Raw genomic sequence first — 23516 nt, forward strand, 5'->3', positions numbered from 1 at the left:
GCAGCGTCAAGAGCTGCTTACGGACACTCTGCCTTTTTTCCAGCGAGTAGAAGAAGGGGGAGCCGCGGTCCAGATCCCGCAGGAACCGGATCCGCGACCTCACGAACGCGCCTCGGGACCCGACGAGCTGCAGGTCCTTCAGCGCGGCCTTCTTCGCTTCGTACACCGTCCGCAGGGCCGGGTCCTGGACGACTTGACCGAGACGGGCTTCCAGGTCGAGCACCTCTTTTTCTAGGCGCCCGACTCTGGCCGCCCGCCTCTTGGTCGACCCCCTCGCGTACTCTTGACAGAAGACGCGGACGTGAGCCTTGCCCACGTCCCACCATAGCCTCAAGGAGGGGAAGCCCCCCTGCTTCCTTCTCCAGTCGGACCAGAATCGACGGAACGAGTCCTGGAACTGCACGTCCTCCAGCAGCCGGTTGTTAAAGTGCCAGTACGCGGACCCCGTCCTCGCGCGGAGCGAAGCGAGCTCCGCCCACACCAGGTGGTGGTCCGAACACGGCACCGGCCGCATGGAGGCCGCCGGGACGCAGGAAACGTACGCCCGAGACACGTAAAGGCGGTCGACTCTAGACCATCCAACTCCAGGCCTCACCCAAGTAAAGGCGCTGGAGTCGGGGTGGAGATTTCGCCAGACGTCCACCAAGTCGAAGGACCCGACCAGGTCCCTCAACTTCTCCATCGCCGTCATGCACTGCGGGGCACCGGAGCGGTCCCTCGCCTCGAGGGTGCAGTTAAAATCCCCCCCGAGGACAATGCAGTCGCCGACGTCGACGGAGCCAAGAAGAGCGGACACCTCTTCAAAGAAGCGCGTTTGCTGCGGGCCGGGATGAGGGGCGTACACGTTCACGAGATGGAGCGGCACGTCCCCCAGGCGAACCGTTACGTGCAGCAAGCGGCCTGGCACGGGCTCCTCGACCCCCAAGATCTCCGGCTGAAAATGCGGGCCCAGCAAGATGGCCACCCCACTAGAAATGGCGGTGAGGTGGCTCATGCGGACCTCTCCTTGCCATTCCAGGAGCCACGTGGCTTCGTCTCCCGGAACGGTGTGGGTTTCTTGCAGGAAGCACACCGCATATTTCCCCTCCCGCAGGAGCGAAAAATTGTCAAATCTACGGCGTGCCCCTCTGCCGCCGTTGATGTTGAGGCTGGCTATGGTTATCTTCATGACAAAAGCATAGTGCAACCTCTACCTTAACCTATTGTGGGGGAGGGAGCGGAGTCTTTTGTTGAACTCCGCTCCCTCCGCAGCCCAGCGAGGAGTCCCTCGAGCTCGCGCAGCTCAAGGTGCTGCTCCTTTGTCAAGGGCCCGCCCGCGGCCAAGGTTTTAACGGCGGCGCGGACGGACCCCTTGATCAGCTCCGGCTCGGACCATTTTTCCAGGGCCAGTCGGGCTTGGTCGCGGCGACCCCGGCTCTGGGCCAAAAAGTCCCGGAGTTCCTTTGCAGGAACGAGGAGGGCCTCAGCGGCGGCCGCGAGCAGATCCACCGCCTCCCTGGCGGTGGTCTCTAGGTCTTCACCCGCGTCCCCCACCGAGTCCCCGTCCTCCTCCGGGAGGTGGCCGCCAGCAGCCGGCCCATCGACCGCACAAGGTACGGCAAATGAACCGGCCGCTCCAACCGGCCCTGGCACTGCCCCGATCCCACCCCCAGGATCGTCGGCAGAGGAGTCCCCACTGGGCTCTTTTAAAAATGGTGCTGGGTCGGGAAATGACAGCGGAAGGGGTTCCCCCTCCGCCCCAGGAACCGGAGAACAAGGAGAGACCCGGCCATAGGAAATCCCCAGGCCCTCCAAGTGCTCCAGCTCCAAAGTAAGGGGCGAGGGTGGGTGTTCCTCCCCCTCCCCGCTGCCACCCCCCGGCCCAGCATCTACAGTAACATTAAAATCAATTGTTTCATTCTCTGCCGGGTCGAGCAAATCCCGGGGGAAGTTGGGTAATAGCTGGGCGGGCTCAGGTTCGGCCTTTTCGGCCTCGCCCGCCTCAGTCCCCGGGACGCCCGGCCCGGCGGCTACGCATTCTTCCGCGGTCCCCACGCCCCCCACGACAGGCAGATCTTCCACTCCATCCCCGGGAGGCAGAGGCTGGGCAGCCTCAACTGTCTCACCCTCCCCGGGGAAAGACTCCTCGCGCCTGCAGCGCAATTTGGGGGCGCTGGTGGGGGACGCGGGACACGCGGCGGGCACCGCCTCCTCCACGGAGGGATGTTGTTCCCCCTCCGCCTCATTGGGACGGTGCCTCTTTTTGTTCCTGGGGGTGCGCTAAGGCAGGGAGACCTCCATGTCTGCCGAGGACTGCCGCTCCGCACCCCCCTTTTTCTTTTCTTGCCCGCGCCCGGGCCCCTCTGCGGTGTTGTTCAAGGGCTCGGGCACGGGCTCAGGGCACCCCGCGCTCGCCGGTGACTGGGTTGGGCCGAGCGCGGTGGTCAAACTTTCTGGCGCACCGAGGGGACCCGCCTCTGGATGTTTCGCCTTGTTCCGCGCCTTCTTTCCGGTCGGACGCTCTCCCCCCCCCCCCGCCAGAGGCCCTGAAAACAAAGGCCTCCGATGATGCCCGCGCACCTACGGCTCCCGGCACGCGGACGCAACTAGGGGGAGGGGTGGCGGCGGCGCCAGCCTTGGCCGCCTTCGGTGGTTTGGCGGCCTTGGAGGCGGGGCAGTTCTTGTGAACGTGCCCCACCTCCTTGCAGGCATGGCACCGCACGCCGTCCGACGTCCAGAAGACGCGGTAGGCAGTCCCCTCGTGCACCACATTAAAATACCCCTCTGTCGTCTCCTCCCGCGCCAGTCGGACAAAGAGCTGGCAGCGGAAAGAGAACACGTGGCGCAGGCTGTTCTCCCTGAGGCCGAGCGGTATGGGGTTGATCCCTGACCTTACCTCCCCCAGTTGGTGTAGGTGAGGGAGGAAGAGCTCAGCGGGAACAAAGGGCGGGACGTTTGATATGATGACCCTCTGCGCGATTGCCTCGAGAGGGTCCACCGGCAGGAACATCCCGCCCACCGTGAGCCCCTTTTCGAGGGCCAGGGACACCGCCCGCTCCGACCCCAGGAAGAACACGGCCTTCCCAGACATCTTGGAGGCTGCGACAATGGCCGAGGGGCCGACTACCCCAGCCATCGCCCGCACGCACTCCTCGATGCTCATTGTGGGGTGAGTGTAGCTCTTGACCCCGTGTTTCTTCGTTATTAGTGTAAAAGGTGGAAGGGCAGCGGGTGGTGCAGGAGGTGCCATGGATGTGGACACCGCCTGCGCATATGTCCTTGCTGGCCCCGCCACTGGCGTGGATGGGGTCGCCATCACGGGGTCCCTTTAAGGGCTACACCCACCCCAAAGTCACAGGCCTTAATGGTCTTGGTTGGCCTCGTTTAATATGACTGAGCAGAGGAGCACTTAACGAGGCACACCTCTCCCCTAGTTGGCAATTGGGGAGGGGACTTGCTCCCTCTGCTCAGTTGTCTCAATTGTTTTGTTTTTTTCCAATTTGGGAGGAAGGGCTCTCAGCGAGGGGGAGAAACAGAGAGTAACAGAGAAAGAGAGAGGGGGGTGGGAAGGGGGGGGAACTGCGAGGGCAGGTCTCCCCTCGCAGCTGTGGGTGGGTGCAATCCCCAGATGGCAAAACACAAATAGTCTTTGGGGTGGTCTTCGGGTGAGGGGAGAAGATGTCTTCACCTGGGGCAGCTAGAGCCACCCAGGCACACACTCCCGATGTTTACCGGGTGATTGAAGAAATCTTCAGCCTGGTAGCTCCAGTTACCCCAGGCTAGGCAATGTGGGGGGGGGTTCAATTGTGTGTGGGGCCTAGTTATAAGCAAGGCCCCCATACACACTATCCACACACACACACCCCCGGCGATGTTCCGGCCCTCAGTGGTCTTCTTTCCTCCCCCCACCGATACAACAAAGTCTATTGGGGACTGCACCAATACACCCACCTGTAGAATAGTAGAGTCTCCCTCCTTCCACACTGGATGTTGTTGTTGGTATTTCCCCCTCTCTCCAACTCTTTGTAGAATGGAAAAAGATGTTGAAAGATTTCTGCTTTCCTCCTCTCCCTCTGGGTGAAAGTTGGTGGTGAAGCCCCTTCCTTCCTTCTCTTCCTGGGCTGTTCTCAGGGCTCTCCAGGCCTTCCAAGGCAGGAGCTAAGGTTGGTAGCTGCTCCTCTCACTGCAGCTCAGCTCCAACTGAGCAGGACACGCCTCCACTGCTCTACCATTGGTTCCTTGTGCATGAAACTCTTTTAGGAGTCTACCTGCAAAACATAAACAACATTAAACTGTGCCACCCGACCTGGGTGACACAGCAGACATTTTCAAGCCCCTTTTTTTTTTTGGTTTTTGGTTTTTTTTTTTTGGGGCGCTAAAATCAAATTTTTCCAGTGCCCCCTATAAAAGGGAAGGGGACACTAAAAGCACCGGCAATTAAAACAAATTAACTTTAAAACGTAAAATCAAATTAAAATTTGGTTGCCGGGCGTGATGATGCACTCCAGTCCCTCCGGTGCCCACCTCTCGCGGAAGGCCGCGAGCGTACCGGTGGACACCGCGTGCTCCATCTCCAAGGACACCCTGGACCGGATGTAAGAGCGGAAGAGAGGCAGGCAGTCAGGTTGAACGACCCCCTCGACCGCCCGCTGCCTGGACCGGCTGATGGCACCCTTGGCCGTGCCCAGGAGCAGTCCTACGAGGAGGCCTTCGGACCTACCCGCTCCCCTCCGCACAGGGTGCCCAAAGATCAGGAGAGTGGGACTGAAGTGCAGCCAGAATTTCAGGAGCAGCCCCTTCAAATAATAAAACAGGGGCTGCAACCTCGTGCATTCCATAAAAACATGGAACACGGACTCCTCCAGACCGCAGAAATTGCAGGCGGCCTGGGAGTCCGTGAACCGGCTTAAAAATTTGTTGCACGGCACTGCTCCGTGCACCACCCTCCAGGCCAAGTCCCCGATGAATAGTGGGAGGACCCCTGCGTAGAGTGCCCTCCATCGGGGACCCCCGCCTCCTCCGGACGGCAAGATGGTACGCCATGGCGAGTCCGGACGGCCGGCGAGGATGGCAAAGTTGAGGGTGTGCAGGAGCAGCCCGTACAGGAAACCCCTCCGCGCGGAACTGAAAGGCACGGAGGGGATTTCCCCGAGGCGGCTCAAGTTGTGAGGCGCCGGCCCCCGAGGGAGGTTCCGGGGTTTGGCGCCGATGAGGAATTCCGTCCGGACGGGGGTCAGTTCGGACGGGATCTCCCCACGTGCTTGAGCCTCCTCGATACACCTAACGGAGTCAGGGCCCAGAGCTGTTTTTAGCGACTCGATGGCATCGGCCGCGCGGCGGACGTTGGCAGAATTTAGGCGCCGCGCCAGCGTGACTGGCGCCATCCAGCCCGCTCCTCCGCCATCGAGCAGGTCCCTGACCCTGGTCACCTCACCAGCCACAGCCCTCTCTTCCGACCGCCACATGAAGCCTCGGCCGTGGAGGTACGGATTCCCGAGCAGCGGTTCCTGCAGGACGGCCGCCACTCCAGCCGGCGGAGAGCTGCGCTTGGTGGAGACTTTGTTCCAGACCCTGATGAGTTCCCTGTAAAAGACAGGCAGCTCCCGGAGGGCGGTCCTGGCACCCCCCAAGTTCACAAACAGGAGCTGCGTGTCATAATTGAGGTCGAGCTGCTGGCGGAAGAAATACCTCGCCAGAGCACACCACCTAGGAGGGGGCTCGACGTAAAGGTATCTCTGCAGGGTCTGAAGACGGAAAGTCGCGAGCTGGGCGCTGACGCACACCAACGACTGACCGCCCTCCTCAAGCGGGAGACTCAAGACCGCGACAGAGACCCAGTGCTTCCTGTTGTTCCAGAAGAAGTCCACCAGCTTCTTCTGTATCTTGGCGACAAACGCAGGGGGAGGGGTCAAAGTGACCAGCCGGTACCACAGCATTGCGGCCACCAGCTGGTTTATGACTAGCGCTCGACCCCTGTAGGACAGCACTCGGAGCAGTCCTGTCCAGCGCCCTAGGCGAGCGGCGACCTTGGCCTCCAGCTCCTGCCAGTTCGCCGGCCAGGCTTCCTCGTCGGGGCTAAGGTAGACTCCCAGATAGAGGAGATGGGTCGTGCTCCAGGCAAAAGGCCTGAGCTCCTCCGGCAGGGAGTCCACCCGCCACTGACCCACCAGGAGTCCGGAACATTTCTCCCAGTTGATCCTGGCGGAGGACGCGGCCGAGTAAATCTCCTGGCACTCACGCATCCTCCGCAGGTCAGCGGGATCCTCTACCGCGAGGAGCACGTCATCGGCGTAAGCCGAGAGGACGACCTCCACGCCCGGCCCTTGCAGAGCCAGTCCCGTCAACCTCGTCCGCAAGAGGCGCAGGAAAGGCTCCACGCAAACGGCGTATAACTGGCCGGACATGGGGCATCCCTGGCGCACCCCTCTCCTAAAGCGAAGGGGCGCCGTCAAGGACCCGTTAACCTTAATCAGACACTCCGCGGCGGCGTACAAAAGTCGGATCCGGGCGACGAAATGCGTCCCGAACCCGAAAGCGCGCAGAGTTCCGAGCAGATAGTCGTGATCCACCCTGTCGAACGCCTTCTCTTGGTCGAGGGATAGGAAGGCGACCGACAGACCAGCCTCCTGGGAGCAATGGATGAGGTCCCGGACCAGATGGATGTTGTCGTGGATCGTCCGGCCCGGGACCGTGTATGACTGGTCGGGGTGGATCATGTGGTCCAGCACGGCACCAAGGCGAGCAGACATCGCCCTGGCGAAAATTTTGTAGTCCGTGCTGAGGAGGGAGACCGGGCGCCAGTTCTTAAGGAGGCGGAGATCGCCCTTCTTAGGCAGCAGGACGATGACTGCCCTGCGCCAAGAGAGGGGCATCTCCCCGGTCGCCAGACTTTCCCCCAGGACCCGCGCGTAGTCGCTCCCCAGGACGTCCCAGAACGCCCTGTGGAACTCCACGGTCAGCCCGTCCAGCCCCGGGGATTTTCCCCCCGAGAGCCGGGCGAGGGCACCGGTCAGCTCCGCCAGGCTTAGCGGAGCTTCCAGATTTTCGGCGCCCTCCGGGCTGACCTTCGGCAGGTCCTCCCACAAAACTCTACGCGCTTCCTCGCTGGACGGATCCGGAGAGAACAGAGCCCCGTAATATTCACGGACCCTGTTGTTGACGCCCTCCGGATCCGAGACGAGAGAGCCGTCGTCGGCCAGCAGCGTCAAGAGCTGCTTACGGACACTCTGCCTTTTTTCCAGCGAGTAGAAGAAGGGGGAGCCGCGGTCCAGATCCCGCAGGAACCGGATCCGCGACCTCACGAACGCGCCTCGGGACCCGACGAGCTGCAGGTCCTTCAGCGCGGCCTTCTTCGCTTCGTACACCGTCCGCAGGGCCGGGTCCTGGACGACTTGACCGAGACGGGCTTCCAGGTCGAGCACCTCTTTTTCTAGGCGCCCGACTCTGGCCGCCCGCCTCTTGGTCGACCCCCTCGCGTACTCTTGACAGAAGACGCGGACGTGAGCCTTGCCCACGTCCCACCATAGCCTCAAGGAGGGGAAGCCCCCCTGCTTCCTTCTCCAGTCGGACCAGAATCGACGGAACGAGTCCTGGAACCGCACGTCCTCCAGCAGCCGGTTGTTAAAGTGCCAGTACGCGGACCCCGTCCTCGCGCGGAGCGAAGCGAGCTCCGCCCACACCAGGTGGTGGTCCGAACACGGCACCGGCCGCATGGAGGCCGCCGGGACGCAGGAAACGTACGCCCGAGACACGTAAAGGCGGTCGACTCTAGACCATCCAACTCCAGGCCTCACCCAAGTAAAGGCGCTGGAGTCGGGGTGGAGATTTCGCCAGACGTCCACCAAGTCGAAGGACCCGACCAGGTCCCTCAACTTCTCCATCGCCGTCATGCACTGTGGGGCACCGGAGCGGTCCCTCGCCTCGAGGGTGCAGTTAAAATCCCCCCCGAGGACAATGCAGTCGCCGACGTCGACGGAGCCAAGAAGAGCGGACACCTCTTCAAAGAAGCGCGTTTGCTGCGGGCCGGGATGAGGGGCGTACACGTTCACGAGATGGAGCGGCACGTCCCCCAGGCGAACCGTTACGTGCAGCAAGCGGCCTGGCACGGGCTCCTCGACCCCCAAGATCTCCGGCTGAAAATGCGGGCCCAGCAAGATGGCCACCCCACTAGAAATGGCGGTGAGGTGGCTCATGCGGACCTCTCCTTGCCATTCCAGGAGCCACGTGGCTTCATCTCCCGGAACGGTGTGGGTTTCTTGCAGGAAGCACACCGCATATTTCCCCTCCCGCAGGAGCGAAAAATTGTCAAATCTACGGCGTGCCCCTCTGCCGCCGTTGATGTTGAGGCTGGCTATGGTTATCTTCATGGCAAAAGCATAGTGCAACCTCTACCTTAACCTATTGTGGGGGAGGGAGCGGAGTCTTTTGTTGAACTCCGCTCCCTCCGCAGCCCAGCGAGGAGTCCCTCGAGCTCGCGCAGCTCAAGGTGCTGCTCCTTTGTCAAGGGCCCGCCCGCGGCCAAGGTTTTAACGGCGGCGCGGACGGACCCCTTGATCAGCTCCGGCTCGGACCATTTTTCCAGGGCCAGTCGGGCTTGGTCGCGGCGACCCCGGCTCTGGGCCAAAAAGTCCCGGAGTTCCTTTGCAGGAATGAGGAGGGCCTCAGCGGCGGCCGCGAGCAGATCCACCGCCTCACTGGCGGTGGTCTCTAGGTCTTCACCCGCGTCCCCCACCGAGTCCCCGTCCTCCTCCGGGAGGTGGCCGCCAGCAGCCGGCCCGTCGAACGCACCTGGTACGGCAAATGGCCCGGCCGCTCCATCTGGCCCTGGCTCTGCCCCGATCCCACCCCCAGGATCGTCGGCAGAGGAGTCCCCACTGGGATCTTTTAAAATTGGTGCTGGGTCGGGAAGCGACAGCGGAAGGGGTTCCCCCTCCGCCCCAGGAACCGGGGAACAGGGAGAGACCTGGTCAAAGTAATGTTCCAGGTCCTCCAATTCCTCCAGCTCCACAGTAGGGGGCGAGGGTTGTTGTTCTTCCCCCTCCCCGCCGCCACCCGCCAGCCCAGCGTGTGTATGTTCTGTGGTATTTATCATATTTTCAGTTTCTGCCGAGTCGAGCAAATCCCGGGGGAAGTTGGGTATTGGCTGGGCGGGCTCAGGTTCGGCCTTTTCGGCCCCGCCCGCCTCAGTCCCCGGGACGCTCGACCCGGCGGCTACGCATTCTTCCGCTGGCCCCACACCCCCCACGACAGGCAGATCTTCCACGCCATCCCCAGGAGGCAGCGCTGAGCAGCCTCGATTGCCTCACCCTCCCCGGGGACAGATTCCTCGCGCCTGCAGCGCAATTTGGGGGCGCTGGTGGGGGACGCGGGACACGCGGCGGGCACCGCCTCCTCCACGGAGGGATGTTGTTCCCCCTCCGCCTCATTGGGACGGTGCCTCTTTTTGTTCCTGGGGGTGCGCTAAGGCAGGGAGACCTCCATGTCTGCCGAGGACTGCCGCTCCGCACCCCCCTTTTTCTTTTCTTGCCCGCGCCCGGGCCCCTCTGCGGTGTTGTTCAAGGGCTCGGGCACGGGCTCAGGGCACCCCGCGCTCGCCGGTGACTGGGTTGGGCCGAGCGCGGTGGTCAAACTTTCTGGCGCACCGAGGGGACCCGCCTCTGGATGTTTCGCCTTGTTCCGCGCCTTCTTTCCGGTCGGACGCTCTCCCCCCCCCCCCGCCAGAGGCCCTGAAAACAAAGGCCTCCGATGATGCCCGCGCACCTACGGCTCCCGGCACGCGGACGCAACTAGGGGGAGGGGTGGCGGCGGCGCCAGCCTTGGCCGCCTTCGGTGGTTTGGCGGCCTTGGAGGCGGGGCAGTTCTTGTGAACGTGCCCCACCTCCTTGCAGGCATGGCACCGCACGCCGTCCGACGTCCAGAAGACGCGGTAGGCAGTCCCCTCGTGCACCACATTAAAATACCCCTCTGTCGTCTCCTCCCGCGCCAGTCGGACAAAGAGCTGGCAGCGGAAAGAGAACACGTGGCGCAGGCTGTTCTCCCTGAGGCCGAGCGGTATGGGGTTGATCCCTGACCTTACCTCCCCCAGTTGGTGTAGGTGAGGGAGGAAGAGCTCAGCGGGAACAAAGGGCGGGACGTTTGATATGATGACCCTCTGCGCGATTGCCTCGAGAGGGTCCACCGGCAGGAACATCCCGCCCACCGTGAGCCCCTTTTCGAGGGCCAGGGACACCGCCCGCTCCGACCCCAGGAAGAACACGGCCTTCCCAGACATCTTGGAGGCTGCGACAATGGCCGAGGGGCCGACTACCCCAGCCATCGCCCGCACGCACTCCTCGATGCTCATTGTGGGGTGAGTGTAGCTCTTGACCCCGTGTTTCTTCGTTATTAGTGTAAAAGGTGGAAGGGCAGCGGGTGGTGCAGGAGGTGCCATGGATGTGGACACCGCCTGCGCATATGTCCTTGCTGGCCCCGCCACTGGCGTGGATGGGGTCGCCATCACGGGGTCCCTTTAAGGGCTACACCCACCCCAAAGTCACAGGCCTTAATGGTCTTGGTTGGCCTCGTTTAATATGACTGAGCAGAGGAGCACTTAACGAGGCACACCTCTCCCCTAGTTGGCAATTGGGGAGGGGACTTGCTCCCTCTGCTCAGTTGTCTCAATTGTTTTGTTTTTTTCCAATTTGGGAGGAAGGGCTCTCAGCGAGGGGGAGAAACAGAGAGTAACAGAGAAAGAGAGAGGGGGGTGGGAAGGGGGGGGAACTGCGAGGGCAGGTCTCCCCTCGCAGCTGTGGGTGGGTGCAATCCCCAGATGGCAAAACACAAATAGTCTTTGGGGTGGTCTTCGGGTGAGGGGAGAAGATGTCTTCACCTGGGGCAGCTAGAGCCACCCAGGCACACACTCCCGATGTTTACCGGGTGATTGAAGAAATCTTCAGCCTGGTAGCTCCAGTTACCCCAGGCTAGGCAATGTGGGGGGGGGTTCAATTGTGTGTGGGGCCTAGTTATAAGCAAGGCCCCCATACACACTATCCACACACACACACCCCCGGCGATGTTCCGGCCCTCAGTGGTCTTCTTTCCTCCCCCCACCGATACAACAAAGTCTATTGGGGACTGCACCAATACACCCACCTGTAGAATAGTAGAGTCTCCCTCCTTCCACACTGGATGTTGTTGTTGGTATTTCCCCCTCTCTCCAACTCTTTGTAGAATGGAAAAAGATGTTGAAAGATTTCTGCTTTCCTCCTCTCCCTCTGGGTGAAAGTTGGTGGTGAAGCCCCTTCCTTCCTTCTCTTCCTGGGCTGTTCTCAGGGCTCTCCAGGCCTTCCAAGGCAGGAGCTAAGGTTGGTAGCTGCTCCTCTCACTGCAGCTCAGCTCCAACTGAGCAGGACACGCCTCCACTGCTCTACCATTGGTTCCTTGTGCATGAAACTCTTTTAGAGTCTACCTGCAAAACATAAACAACATTAAACTGTGCCACCCGACCTGGGTGACACAGCAGACATTTTCAAGGCCCCTTTTTTTTTTTGTTTTTTGGTTTTTTTTTTTTTTTTGGGGCGCTAAAATCAAATTTTTCCAGTGCCCCCTATAAAAGGAAAGGGGGACACTAAAAACACCGGCAATTAAAACAAATTAAACTTTAAAACGTAAAATCAAATTAAAATTTGGTTGCCGGGCGTGATGATGCACTCCAGTCCCTCCGGTGCCCACCTCTCGCGGAAGGCCGCGAGCGTACCAGTGGACACCGCGTGCTCCATCTCCAAGGACACCCTGGACCGGATGTAAGAGCGGAAGAGAGGCAGGCAGTCAGGTTGAACGACCCCCTCGACCGCCCGCTGCCTGGACCGGCTGATGGCACCCTTGGCCGTGCCCAGGAGCAGTCCTACGAGGAGGCCTTCGGACCTACCCGCTCCCCTCCGCACAGGGTGCCCAAAGATCAGGAGAGTGGGACTGAAGTGCAGCCAGAATTTCAGGAGCAGCCCCTTCAAATAGTGGAACAGGGGCTGCAACCTCGTGCACTCCATAAAAACATGGAACACGGACTCCTCCAGACCGCAGAAATTGCAGGCGGCCTGGGAGTCCGTGAACCGGCTTAAAAATTTGTTGCACGGCACTGCTCCGTGCACCACCCTCCAGGCCAAGTCCCCGATGAATAGTGGGAGGACCCCTGCGTAGAGTGCCCTCCATCGGGGACCCCCGCCTCCTCCGGACGGCAAGATGGTACGCCATGGCGTGTCCGGACGGCCGGCGAGGATGGCAAAGTTGAGGGTGTGCAGGAGCAGCCCGTACAGGAAACCCCTCCGCGCGGAACTGAAAGGCACGGAGGGGATTTCCCCGAGGCGGCTCAAGTTGTGAGGCGCCGGCCCCCGAGGGAGGTTCCGGGGTTTGGCGCCGATGAGGAATTCCGTCCGGACGGGGGTCAGTTCGGACGGGATCTCCCCACGTGCTTGAGCCTCCTTGATGCACCTAACGGAGTCAGGGCCCAGAGCTGTTTTTAGCGACTCGATGGCATCGGCCGCGTGGCGGACGTTGGCAGAGTTTAGGCGCCGCGCCAGCGTGTCTGGCGCCATCCAGCCCGCTCCTCCGCCATCGAGCAGGTCCCTGACCCTGGTCACCTCACCAGCCACAGCCCTCTCTTCCGACCGCCACATAAAACCTCGGCCGTGGAGGTACGGATTCCCGAGCAGCGGCTCCTGCAGGACGGCCGCCACTCCAGCCGGCGGAGAGCTGCGCTTGGTGGAGACTTTGTTCCAGACCCTGATGAGTTCCCTGTAAAAGAAAGGCAGCTCCCGGAGGGCGGTCCTGGCACCCCCCAAGTTCACAAACAGGAGCTGCGTGTCATAATTGAGGTCGAGCTGCTGGCGGAAGAAATACCTCACCAGAGCGCACCACCTAGGAGGGGGCTCGATGTAAAGGTATCTCTGCAGGGTCTGAAGACGGAAAGTCGCGAGCTGGGCGCTGACGCACACCAACGACTGACCGCCCTCCTCAAGCGGGAGACTCAAGACCGCGGCAGAGACCCAGTGCTTCCTGTTGTTCCAGAAGAAGTCCACCAGCTTCTTCTGTATCTTGGCGACAAACGCAGGGGGAGGGGTCAAAGTGACCAGCCGGTACCACAGCATTGCGGCCACCAGCTGGTTTATGACTAGCGCTCGACCCCTGTAGGACAGCACTCGGAGCAGTCCTGTCCAGCGCCCTAGGCGAGCGGCGACCTTGGCCTCCAGCTCCTGCCAGTTCGCCGGCCAGGCTCCCTCGTCGGGGCTAAGGTAGACTCCCAGATAGAGGAGATGGGTCGTGCTCCAGGCAAAAGGCCTGAGCTCCTCCGGCAGGGAGTCCACCCGCCACTGACCCACCAGGAGTCCGGAACATTTCTCCCAGTTGATCCTGGCGGAGGACGCGGCCGAGTAAATCTCCTGGCACTCACGCATCCTCCGCAGGTCAGCGGGATCCTCTATCGCGAGGAGCACGTCATCGGCGTAAGCCGAGAGGACGACCTCCACGCCCGGCCCTTGCAGAGCCAGTCCCGTCAACCTCGTCCGCAAGAGGCGCAGGAAAGGCTCCACGCAAACGGCGTATAACTGGCCGGACATGGGGCATCCCTGGCGCACCCCTCTCCTAAAGCGAAGGGGCGCCGTCAAGGACCCGTTAACCTTAATCAGACACTCCGCGGCGGCGTACAAAAGTCGGATCCGGGCGACGAAATGCGTCCCGAACCCGAAAGCGCGCAGAGTTCCGAGCAGATAGTCGTGATCCACCCTGTCGAACGCCTTCTCTTGGTCGAGGGATAGGAAGGCGACCGACAGACCAGCCTCCTGGGAACAATGGATGAGGTCCCGGACCAGATGGATGTTATCGTGGATTGTCCGGCCCGGGACCGTGTATGACTGGTCGGGGTGGATCATGTGGTCCAGCACGGCACCAAGGCGAGCAGACATCGCCCTGGCGAAGATTTTGTAGTCCGTGCTGAGGAGGGAGACCGGGCGCCAGTTCTTAAGGAGGCGGAGATCGCCCTTCTTAGGCAGCAGGACGATGACTGCCCTGCGCCAAGAGAGGGGCATCTCCCCGGTCGCCAGACTTTCCCCCAGGACCCGCGCGTAGTCGCTCCCCAGGACGTCCCAGAACGCCCTGTGGAACTCCACGGTCAGCCCGTCCAGCCCCGGGGATTTTCCCCTCGAGAGCCGGGCGAGGGCACCGGTCAGCTCCGCCAGGCTTAGCGGAGCTTCCAGATTTTCGGCGCCCTCCGGGCCGACCTTCGGCAGGTCCTCCCACAAAACTCTACGCGCTTCCTCGCTGGACGGATCCGGAGAGAACAGAGCCCCGTAATATTCACGGACCCTGTTGTTGACGCCCTCCGGATCCGAGACGAGAGAGCCGTCGTCGGCCAGCAGCGTCAAGAGCTGCTTACGGACACTCTGCCTTTTTTCCAGCGAGTAGAAGAAGGGGGAGCCGCGGTCCAGATCCCGCAGGAACCGGATCCGCGACCTCACGAACGCGCCTCGGGACCCGACGAGCTGCAGGTCCTTCAGCGCGGCCTTCTTCGCTTCGTACACCGTCCGCAGGGCCGGGCCCTGGACGACTTGACCGAGACGGGCTTCCAGGTCGAGCACCTCTTTTTCTAGGCGCCCGACTCTGGCCGCCCGCCTCTTGGTCGACCCCCTCGCGTACTCTTGACAGAAGACGCGGACGTGAGCCTTGCCCACGTCCCACCATAGCCTCAAGGAGGGGAAGCCCCCCTGCTTCCTTCTCCAGTCGGACCAGAATCGACGGAACGAGTCCTGGAACCGCACGTCCTCCAGCAGCCGGTTGTTAAAGTGCCAGTACGCGGACCCCGTCCTCGCGCGGAGCGAAGCGAGCTCCGCCCACACCAGGTGGTGGTCCGAACACGGCACCGGCCGCATGGAGGCCGCCGGGACGCAGGAAACGTACGCCCGAGACACGTAAAGGCGGTCGACTCTAGACCATCCAACTCCAGGCCTCACCCAAGTAAAGGCGCTGGAGTCGGGGTGGAGATTTCGCCAGACGTCCACCAAGTCGAAGGACCCGACCAGGTCCCTCAACTTCTCCATCGCCGTCATGCACTGCGGGGCACCGGAGCGGTCCCTCGCCTCGAGGGTGCAGTTAAAATCCCCCCCGAGGACAATGCAGTCGCCGACGTCGACGGAGCCAAGAAGAGCGGACACCTCTTCAAAGAAGCGCGTTTGCTGCGGGCCGGGATGAGGGGCGTACACGTTCACGAGATGGAGCGGCACGTCCCCCAGGCGAACCGTTACGTGCAGCAAGCGGCCTGGCACGGGCTCCTCGACCCCCAAGATCTCCGGCTGAAAATGCGGGCCCAGCAAGATGGCCACCCCACTAGAAATGGCGGTGAGGTGGCTCATGCGGACCTCTCCTTGCCATTCCAGGAGCCACGTGGCTTCGTCTCCCGGAACGGTGTGGGTTTCTTGCAGGAAGCACACCGCATATTTCCCCTCCCGCAGGAGCGAAAAATTGTCAAATCTACGGCGTGCCCCTCTGCCGCCGTTGATGTTGAGGCTGGCTATGGTTATCTTCATGGCAAAAGCATAGTGCAACCTCTACCTTAACCTATTGTGGGGGAGGGAGCGGAGTCTTTTGTTGAACTCCGCTCCCTCCGCAGCCCAGCGAGGAGTCCCTCGAGCTCGCGCAGCTCAAGGTGCTGCTCCTTTGTCAAGGGCCCGCCCGCGGCCAAGGTTTTAACGGCGGCGCGGACGGACCCCTTGATCAGCTCCGGCTCGGACCATTTTTCCAGGGCCAGTCGGGCTTGGTCGCGGCGACCCCGGCTCTGGGCCAAAAAGTCCCGGAGTTCCTTTGCAGGAATGAGGAGGGCCTCAGCGGCGGCCGCGAGCAGATCCACCGCCTCACTGGCGGTGGTCTCTAGGTCTGCACCCGCGTCCCCCACCGAGTCCCCGTCCTCCTCCGGGAGGTGGCCGCCAGCAGCCGGCCCATCGACCGCACAAGGTACGGCAAATGAACCGGCCGCTCCAACCGGCCCTGGCACTGCCCCGATCCCACCCCCAGGATCGTCGGCAGAGGAGTCCCCACTGGGCTCTTTTAAAAATGGTGCTGGGTCGGGAAATGACAGCGGAAGGGGTTCCCCCTCCGCCCCAGGAACCGGAGAACAAGGAGAGACCCGGCCATAGGAAATCCCCAGGCCCTCCAAGTGCTCCAGCTCCAAAGTAAGGGGCGAGGGTGGGTGTTCCTCCCCCTCCCCGCTGCCACCCCCCGGCCCAGCATCTACAGTGTCATAATTATTTGTTTGTATTTCTGCCGGGTCGAGCGACTCCCGGGGGAAGTTGGGTAATAGCTGGGCGGGCTCAGGTTCGGCCTTTTCGGCCCCGCCCGCCTCAGTCCCCGGGACGCCCGGCCCGGCGGCTACGCATTCCTCCGCGGTCCCCACGCCCCCCACGACAGGCAGATCTTCCACTCCATCCCCGGGAGGCAGAGGCTGGGCAGCCTCAACTGTCTCACCCTCCCCGGGGAAAGACTCCTCGCGCCTGCAGCGCAATTTGGGGGCGCTGGTGGGGGACGCGGGACACGCGGCGGGCACCGCCTCCTCCACGGAGGGATGTTGTTCCCCCTCCGCCTCATTGGGACGGTGCCTCTTTTTGTTCCTGGGGGTGCGCTAAGGCAGGGAGACCTCCATGTCTGCCGAGGACTGCCGCTCCGCACCCCCCTTTTTCTTTTCTTGCCCGCGCCCGGGCCCCTCTGCGGTGTTGTTCAAGGGCTCGGGCACGGGCTCAGGGCACCCCGCGCTCGCCGGTGACTGGGTTGGGCCGAGCGCGGTGGTCAAACTTTCTGGCGCACCGAGGGGACCCGCCTCTGGATGTTTCGCCTTGTTCCGCGCCTTCTTTCCGGTCGGACGCTCTCCCCCCCCCCCCGCCAGAGGCCCTGAAAACAAAGGCCTCCGATGATGCCCGCGCACCTACGGCTCCCGGCACGCGGACGCAACTAGGGGGAGGGGTGGCGGCGGCGCCAGCCTTGGCCGCCTTCGGTGGTTTGGCGGCCTTGGAGGCGGGGCAGTTCTTGTGAACGTGCCCCACCTCCTTGCAGGCATGGCACCGCACGCCGTCCGACGTCCAGAAGACGCGGTAGGCAGTCCCCTCGTGCACCACATTAAAATACCCCTCTGTCGTCTCCTCCCGCGCCAGTCGGACAAAGAGCTGGCAGCGGAAAGAGAACACGTGGCGCAGGCTGTTCTCCCTGAGGCCGAGCGGTATGGGGTTGATCCCTGACCTTACCTCCCCCAGTTGGTGTAGGTGAGGGAGGAAGAGCTCAGCGGGAACAAAGGGCGGGACGTTTGATATGATGACCCTCTGCGCGATTGCCTCGAGAGGGTCCACCGGCAGGAACATCCCGCCCACCGTGAGCCCCTTTTCGAGGGCCAGGGACACCGCCCGCTCCGACCCCAGGAAGAACACGGCCTTCCCAGACATCTTGGAGGCTGCGACAATGGCCGAGGGGCCGACTACCCCAGCCATCGCCCGCACGCACTCCTCGATGCTCATTGTGGGGTGAGTGTAGCTCTTGACCCCGTGTTTCTTCGTTATTAGTGTAAAAGGTGGAAGGGCAGCGGGTGGTGCAGGAGGTGCCATGGATGTGGACACCGCCTGCGCATATGTCCTTGCTGGCCCCGCCACTGGCGTGGATGGGGTCGCCATCACGGGGTCCCTTTAAGGGCTACACCCACCCCAAAGTCACAGGCCTTAATGGTCTTGGTTGGCCTCGTTTAATATGACTGAGCAGAGGAGCACTTAACGAGGCACACCTCTCCCCTAGTTGGCAATTGGGGAGGGGACTTGCTCCCTCTGCTCAGTTGTCTCAATTGTTTTGTTTTTTTCCAATTTGGGAGGAAGGGCTCTCAGCGAGGGGGAGAAACAGAGAGTAACAGAGAAAGAGAGAGGGGGGTGGGAAGGGGGGGGAACTGCGAGGGCAGGTCTCCCCTCGCAGCTGTGGGTGGGTGCAATCCCCAGATGGCAAAACACAAATAGTCTTTGGGGTGGTCTTCGGGTGAGGGGAGAAGATGTCTTCACCTGGGGCAGCTAGAGCCACCCAGGCACACACTCCCGATGTTTACCGGGTGATTGAAGAAATCTTCAGCCTGGTAGCTCCAGTTACCCCAGGCTAGGCAATGTGGGGGGGGGTTCAATTGTGTGTGGGGCCTAGTTATAAGCAAGGCCCCCATACACACTATCCACACACACACACCCCCGGCGATGTTCCGGCCCTCAGTGGTCTTCTTTCCTCCCCCCACCGATACAACAAAGTCTATTGGGGACTGCACCAATACACCCACCTGTAGAATAGTAGAGTCTCCCTCCTTCCACACTGGATGTTGTTGTTGGTATTTCCCCCTCTCTCCAACTCTTTGTAGAATGGAAAAAGATGTTGAAAGATTTCTGCTTTCCTCCTCTCCCTCTGGGTGAAAGTTGGTGGTGAAGCCCCTTCCTTCCTTCTCTTCCTGGGCTGTTCTCAGGGCTCTCCAGGCCTTCCAAGGCAGGAGCTAAGGTTGGTAGCTGCTCCTCTCACTGCAGCTCAGCTCCAACTGAGCAGGACACGCCTCCACTGCTCTACCATTGGTTCCTTGTGCATGAAACTCTTTTAGGAGTCTACCTGCAAAACATAAACAACATTAAACTGTGCCACCCGACCTGGGTGACACAGCAGACATTTTCAAGCCCCTTTTTTTTTTTGGTTTTTGGTTTTTTTTTTTTGGGGCGCTAAAATCAAATTTTTCCAGTGCCCCCTATAAAAGGGAAGGGGACACTAAAAGCACCGGCAATTAAAACAAATTAACTTTAAAACGTAAAATCAAATTAAAATTTGGTTGCCGGGCGTGATGATGCACTCCAGTCCCTCCGGTGCCCACCTCTCGCGGAAGGCCGCGAGCGTACCGGTGGACACCGCGTGCTCCATCTCCAAGGACACCCTGGACCGGATGTAAGAGCGGAAGAGAGGCAGGCAGTCAGGTTGAACGACCCCCTCGACCGCCCGCTGCCTGGACCGGCTGATGGCACCCTTGGCCGTGCCCAGGAGCAGTCCTACGAGGAGGCCTTCGGACCTACCCGCTCCCCTCCGCACAGGGTGCCCAAAGATCAGGAGAGTGGGACTGAAGTGCAGCCAGAATTTCAGGAGCAGCCCCTTCAAATAATAAAACAGGGGCTGCAACCTCGTGCATTCCATAAAAACATGGAACACGGACTCCTCCAGACCGCAGAAATTGCAGGCGGCCTGGGAGTCCGTGAACCGGCTTAAAAATTTGTTGCACGGCACTGCTCCGTGCACCACCCTCCAGGCCAAGTCCCCGATGAATAGTGGGAGGACCCCTGCGTAGAGTGCCCTCCATCGGGGACCCCCGCCTCCTCCGGACGGCAAGATGGTACGCCATGGCGAGTCCGGACGGCCGGCGAGGATGGCAAAGTTGAGGGTGTGCAGGAGCAGCCCGTACAGGAAACCCCTCCGCGCGGAACTGAAAGGCACGGAGGGGATTTCCCCGAGGCGGCTCAAGTTGTGAGGCGCCGGCCCCCGAGGGAGGTTCCGGGGTTTGGCGCCGATGAGGAATTCCGTCCGGACGGGGGTCAGTTCGGACGGGATCTCCCCACGTGCTTGAGCCTCCTCGATACACCTAACGGAGTCAGGGCCCAGAGCTGTTTTTAGCGACTCGATGGCATCGGCCGCGCGGCGGACGTTGGCAGAATTTAGGCGCCGCGCCAGCGTGACTGGCGCCATCCAGCCCGCTCCTCCGCCATCGAGCAGGTCCCTGACCCTGGTCACCTCACCAGCCACAGCCCTCTCTTCCGACCGCCACATGAAGCCTCGGCCGTGGAGGTACGGATTCCCGAGCAGCGGTTCCTGCAGGACGGCCGCCACTCCAGCCGGCGGAGAGCTGCGCTTGGTGGAGACTTTGTTCCAGACCCTGATGAGTTCCCTGTAAAAGACAGGCAGCTCCCGGAGGGCGGTCCTGGCACCCCCCAAGTTCACAAACAGGAGCTGCGTGTCATAATTGAGGTCGAGCTGCTGGCGGAAGAAATACCTCGCCAGAGCACACCACCTAGGAGGGGGCTCGACGTAAAGGTATCTCTGCAGGGTCTGAAGACGGAAAGTCGCGAGCTGGGCGCTGACGCACACCAACGACTGACCGCCCTCCTCAAGCGGGAGACTCAAGACCGCGACAGAGACCCAGTGCTTCCTGTTGTTCCAGAAGAAGTCCACCAGCTTCTTCTGTATCTTGGCGACAAACGCAGGGGGAGGGGTCAAAGTGACCAGCCGGTACCACAGCATTGCGGCCACCAGCTGGTTTATGACTAGCGCTCGACCCCTGTAGGACAGCACTCGGAGCAGTCCTGTCCAGCGCCCTAGGCGAGCGGCGACCTTGGCCTCCAGCTCCTGCCAGTTCGCCGGCCAGGCTTCCTCGTCGGGGCTAAGGTAGACTCCCAGATAGAGGAGATGGGTCGTGCTCCAGGCAAAAGGCCTGAGCTCCTCCGGCAGGGAGTCCACCCGCCACTGACCCACCAGGAGTCCGGAACATTTCTCCCAGTTGATCCTGGCGGAGGACGCGGCCGAGTAAATCTCCTGGCACTCACGCATCCTCCGCAGGTCAGCGGGATCCTCTACCGCGAGGAGCACGTCATCGGCGTAAGCCGAGAGGACGACCTCCACGCCCGGCCCTTGCAGAGCCAGTCCCGTCAACCTCGTCCGCAAGAGGCGCAGGAAAGGCTCCACGCAAACGGCGTATAACTGGCCGGACATGGGGCATCCCTGGCGCACCCCTCTCCTAAAGCGAAGGGGCGCCGTTAAGGACCCGCTAACCTTAATCAGACACTCCGCGGCGGCGTACAAAAGTCGGATCCGGGCGACGAAATGCGTCCCGAACCCGAAAGCGCGCAGAGTTCCGAGCAGATAGTCGTGATCCACCCTGTCGAACGCCTTCTCTTGGTCGAGGGATAGGAAGGCGACCGACAGACCAGCCTCCTGGGAGCAATGGATGAGGTCCCGGACCAGATGGATGTTGTCGTGGATCGTCCGGCCCGGGACCGTGTATGACTGGTCGGGGTGGATCATGTGGTCCAGCACGGCACCAAGGCGAGCAGACATCGCCCTGGCGAAAATTTTGTAGTCCGTGCTGAGGAGGGAGACCGGGCGCCAGTTCTTAAGGAGGCGGAGATCGCCCTTCTTAGGCAGCAGGACGATGACTGCCCTGCGCCAAGAGAGGGGCATCTCCCCGGTCGCCAGACTTTCCCCCAGGACCCGCGCGTAGTCGCTCCCCAGGACGTCCCAGAACGCCCTGTGGAACTCCACGGTCAGCCCGTCCAGCCCCGGGGATTTTCCCCCCGAGAGCCGGGCGAGGGCACCGGTCAGCTCCGCCAGGCTTAGCGGAGCTTCCAGATTTTCGGCGCCCTCCGGGCTGACCTTCGGCAGGTCCTCCCACAAAACTCTACGCGCTTCCTCGCTGGACGGATCCGGAGAGAACAGAGCCCCGTAATATTCACGGACCCTGTTGTTGACGCCCTCCGGATCCGAGACGAGAGAGCCGTCGTCGGCCAGCAGCGTCAAGAGCTGCTTACGGACACTCTGCCTTTTTTCCAGCGAGTAGAAGAAGGGGGAGCCGCGGTCCAGATCCCGCAGGAACCGGATCCGCGACCTCACGAACGCGCCTCGGGACCCGACGAGCTGCAGGTCCTTCAGCGCGGCCTTCTTCGCTTCGTACACCGTCCGCAGGGCCGGGTCCTGGACGACTTGACCGAGACGGGCTTCCAGGTCGAGCACCTCTTTTTCTAGGCGCCCGACTCTGGCCGCCCGCCTCTTGGTCGACCCCCTCGCGTACTCTTGACAGAAGACGCGGACGTGAGCCTTGCCCACGTCCCACCATAGCCTCAAGGAGGGGAAGCCCCCCTGCTTCCTTCTCCAGTCGGACCAGAATCGACGGAACGAGTCCTGGAACCGCACGTCCTCCAGCAGCCGGTTGTTAAAGTGCCAGTACGCGGACCCCGTCCTCGCGCGGAGCGAAGCGAGCTCCGCCCACACCAGGTGGTGGTCCGAACACGGCACCGGCCGCATGGAGGCCGCCGGGACGCAGGAAACGTACGCCCGAGACACGTAAAGGCGGTCGACTCTAGACCATCCAACTCCAGGCCTCACCCAAGTAAAGGCGCTGGAGTCGGGGTGGAGATTTCGCCAGACGTCCACCAAGTCGAAGGACCCGACCAGGTCCCTCAACTTCTCCATCGCCGTCATGCACTGTGGGGCACCGGAGCGGTCCCTCGCCTCGAGGGTGCAGTTAAAATCCCCCCCGAGGACAATGCAGTCGCCGACGTCGACGGAGCCAAGAAGAGCGGACACCTCTTCAAAGAAGCGCGTTTGCTGCGGGCCGGGATGAGGGGCGTACACGTTCACGAGATGGAGCGGCACGTCCCCCAGGCGAACCGTTACGTGCAGCAAGCGGCCTGGCACGGGCTCCTCGACCCCCAAGATCTCCGGCTGAAAATGCGGGCCCAGCAAGATGGCCACCCCACTAGAAATGGCGGTGAGGTGGCTCATGCGGACCTCTCCTTGCCATTCCAGGAGCCACGTGGCTTCATCTCCCGGAACGGTGTGGGTTTCTTGCAGGAAGCACACCGCATATTTCCCCTCCCGCAGGAGCGAAAAATTGTCAAATCTACGGCGTGCCCCTCTGCCGCCGTTGATGTTGAGGCTGGCTATGGTTATCTTCATGGCAAAAGCATAGTGCAACCTCTACCTTAACCTATTGTGGGGGAGGGAGCGGAGTCTTTTGTTGAACTCCGCTCCCTCCGCAGCCCAGCGAGGAGTCCCTCGAGCTCGCGCAGCTCAAGGTGCTGCTCCTTTGTCAAGGGCCCGCCCGCGGCCAAGGTTTTAACGGCGGCGCGGACGGACCCCTTGATCAGCTCCGGCTCGGACCATTTTTCCAGGGCCAGTCGGGCTTGGTCGCGGCGACCCCGGCTCTGGGCCAAAAAGTCCCGGAGTTCCTTTGCAGGAATGAGGAGGGCCTCAGCGGCGGCCGCGAGCAGATCCACCGCCTCACTGGCGGTGGTCTCTAGGTCTTCACCCGCGTCCCCCACCGAGTCCCCGTCCTCCTCCGGGAGGTGGCCGCCAGCAGCCGGCCCGTCGAACGCACCTGGTACGGCAAATGGCCCGGCCGCTCCATCTGGCCCTGGCTCTGCCCCGATCCCACCCCCAGGATCGTCGGCAGAGGAGTCCCCACTGGGATCTTTTAAAATTGGTGCTGGGTCGGGAAGCGACAGCGGAAGGGGTTCCCCCTCCGCCCCAGGAACCGGGGAACAGGGAGAGACCTGGTCAAAGTAATGTTCCAGGTCCTCCAATTCCTCCAGCTCCACAGTAGGGGGCGAGGGTTGTTGTTCTTCCCCCTCCCCGCCGCCACCCGCCAGCCCAGCGTGTGTATGTTCTGTGGTATTTATCATATTTTCAGTTTCTGCCGAGTCGAGCAAATCCCGGGGGAAGTTGGGTATTGGCTGGGCGGGCTCAGGTTCGGCCTTTTCGGCCCCGCC

Source organism: Pristiophorus japonicus, chromosome 4 (assembly GCF_044704955.1).
Source record: "Pristiophorus japonicus isolate sPriJap1 chromosome 4, sPriJap1.hap1, whole genome shotgun sequence".
NCBI lineage: Eukaryota > Metazoa > Chordata > Chondrichthyes > Pristiophoridae > Pristiophorus > Pristiophorus japonicus.